The 3,084-nt window shown below is 34.2% G+C and overlaps 1 pseudogene; it reads right to left on the bottom strand.

The window, feature by feature from the left end:
• Positions 1-2,170: 2,170 nt before the first annotated feature.
• Positions 2,171-2,281, bottom strand: LOC133679017 (small nucleolar RNA R71; annotated as a pseudogene).
• Positions 2,282-3,084: the final 803 nt, after the last annotated feature.

The following is a 3,084-nucleotide window of genomic DNA, read 5'->3' as shown; positions in this document are numbered from 1 at the left end:
AGCATGTTTTATAATAACATATCTAATTATATAAGATACCTTTAATTTATGGTAAATGTTCATCTTAAATGCAGGCCTATCACACAAATGAAAGCATTGTTTGATGAGTTGAAGTACTGAAATTGAAAGGACAAAAAGATGGCCAAAGAGATGCTGGTGCAGTCCAAACTGGAACATAGTTCGGTAATTGGGTCATATCTGGAGCTGTAGATCTTGGATTTAGGTCCATTTTAATGGATGGAAAGATACAACATAGGCCTACAACTTTCATGTGGAGCCAAAGATTTAACAAGGCCGTTTTCAAGTCCAAATTGTAGCAACAAAGAAGAAGTCTGAATCTGTCCTGCAACCCAGACACTGTTCAGTGTTCAGCCCATATCTTGAGTTCTAGAAGTCCAAATGATCTCAAATGTTTACCCTGGAAAGATGAGACAATTTCCTAGAACTTTCATGATTGAAGTCTGTTCAAATTATGACGTTATAAATGACGTTTTTGGCAGACAAGGAGATAAGAATTGTCACCAAGTCAAGATGTGGCCACCTACTCATCAATTAGTCAACAAATCAATAGTTCCAAATTTTGGCCTATAAAAGGAGGCATTTGCCATGTATTTAGGCATTTTGGTGTTCAGATCAAGATCATGCTCTTGCTCTCTCTTTTGTAATACTTAAGTTTTATATTAATCTCTTGTTTATGCCTTTGATTTCCTTTTCTTTACTTAGTTAACTTCTTTCTCATTTATGTTCTTATCTTGTTTATTTATGTTTCTTTCTTTCATTATGTCTAGCTAAGTTAATTATGTCAAGGTGAAAAGGGTACACTAATGGTGTAACAATAAGTATAATATAAACTTAACATGGACCTTAATGTTGGATACTAACATGCTTTATATTTGTTATCTTGTTCACTTTTAATACTTTACTTGTTAAATGGTTAATCTAGATTTATGTTGTATAACACTTGGTACAACAAATACTTGGCACTTTCATAGCACATACTGTATGATATAACCGACACTTAAGCTATGAAAGGAACTTGATTTGTTGTTAACATAAGTTATAATCATGAATGCCTGACAACATTTACAAGTATTAGCATTATTCGAATAAGATAACTAATGTAATCATGTTAACAATTTATAATCTGATTGAAACCTCCTTTGTGTGTGGTTTCCAATTGAATAATAAGAGTTTATACTATACTTGTTTGAAGTACCATTAGTGGATCCTCTAACCTTGACATCTGTTGTTATCATTGTTTAATCCTTACGTTAATCTTCCATCTCAAAGTTCTCATCAACTTCTTCTTCTTCATCTTTATTATTATCATTATTAATAGTATTATTGGTATTATTATTATTATTACTATTACTATTACTAGTATTACTACTACTACTACTACTATTATTGTTGTTGTTGTTGTTACTATTGTTGTTATATTATTGTTGCTTATAATTTATACAAGTAACCTCCCTGTGGTTCGACCCCGGTCTTGCCAGGTTATTTATTACTTCGACACTCCTGCACTTGGGAAAAGACATCAATCTTTTGGTCGTGTCAAGTTTTTGGCGCCGTTGCCGGGGACGTAAATTATTGTACAAATTATAGTATTTATTTTATTTTCTCTTTTCTCTTTTCTTGTATCTAACTTTGTTTCTTTTGTTTTGTTCTTCCTTTTATTCTCTTCTTACACGTGCATGAGAGTGTGGTCACGTATATTAAGTGGTAGACTTTGTAGGGTATCCTCATCATTTTTAGAAAATATGGCTGAAGAAGATAACCAATCGCTTCATAATGAGAATAATGAGAATATTCGGGTTAGAACTCTTAGAGACCACATGAATCCCACAAGAACAAGTGCACCCTCATGCATAGTTTTTCCTCCTGATGCATCTCATTTTAATTTTAAGACAGGCATTATTCAACTTTTACCATCTTATCATGGCTTAGATTTAGAAAATCCATACTTGCATTTAAGGGAATTTGAGGAGGTTTGCAACACGTATAATGACTCAAATTGTAGCATGAACATCATTAGATTGAAGCTTTTTCCTTTTTCATTAAAAGATAAAGCTAAAACATGGCTACAAAATTTGAGACCTGGATCCATTCGTGCTTGGGATGAAATGCAACAACAATTTTTAAAGAAGTTTTTTTCATCCCACAGAACAAACTCTTTCAAAAGACAAATCATTACTTTCTCTCAAAAACCAGGAGAAACATTTTATCAATGTTGGGATAGGTATCAAGACTTACTTAATACTTGCCCCCATCATGGTTTTGAAACATGGAGATTAGTTTCACATTTTTATGAAGGGTTAACTCCTAGAGATAGGCAAATGGTTGAATTGATGTGCAATGGAACTTTTAAGGATAAAGACCCTAATGAAGCAATGGAATACCTAGACTTACTAGCTGAAAATGCGCAAAATTGGGACACTATAGGAACTTATGAGGCACCAAGTAAAACCCAACCTCATACATCTAGTGGGGGTATGTACAACCTTAGGGAAGATCATGACCTCCAAGCCAACTTTGCATCTTTAGCTAAAAAAGTCGAAGCGCTAGAATTGAAAAAGAGTGGTCAATTAAAATCTGCTCAAGACATTACATGTCAAATCTGTGAAACCAACGAACATTCAACCAATGACTGTCCAACCTTGCCTTCTTTTAAAGAATGTCTCCATGAACAAGCCCATGCATTAAACAGTTTACAAAGGCCCAACCATAACCCATATTCGCAAACATATAACCCTGGTTGGAGAAATCATCCAAATTTCAGTTGGAAGAGTGAGAACAATAATGCTCAAACTTCACAGCCACCGTTTCAAGCACATTATAATTTCCAAAATTCTCATGGATATGCACCTCCTTATGCTCCCCCTCCTAGAAGAAATCTTAAGGAAACATTGCATGCATTTATGGAAAAGCAAGAGGCAATTAACACTCAACTTGCTAAAAGCATGACAGATTTTAAAGATACTCTTGCAAAGTTCACATCTGCTCTCAGTTTCCAAGAGAAAGGTAAGTTTCCATCTCAACCACAACAAAATCCCAAGGGGCAATACAATGCGAATGCAAGTA

Source organism: Populus nigra, chromosome 18 (genome assembly GCF_951802175.1).
Source record: "Populus nigra chromosome 18, ddPopNigr1.1, whole genome shotgun sequence".
NCBI classification, from domain to species: Eukaryota; Viridiplantae; Streptophyta; class Magnoliopsida; order Malpighiales; family Salicaceae; genus Populus; species Populus nigra.
The sequence above is the reverse complement of the archived record's forward strand: the minus strand, read 5'-3'. Positions and strand labels throughout refer to the sequence as shown.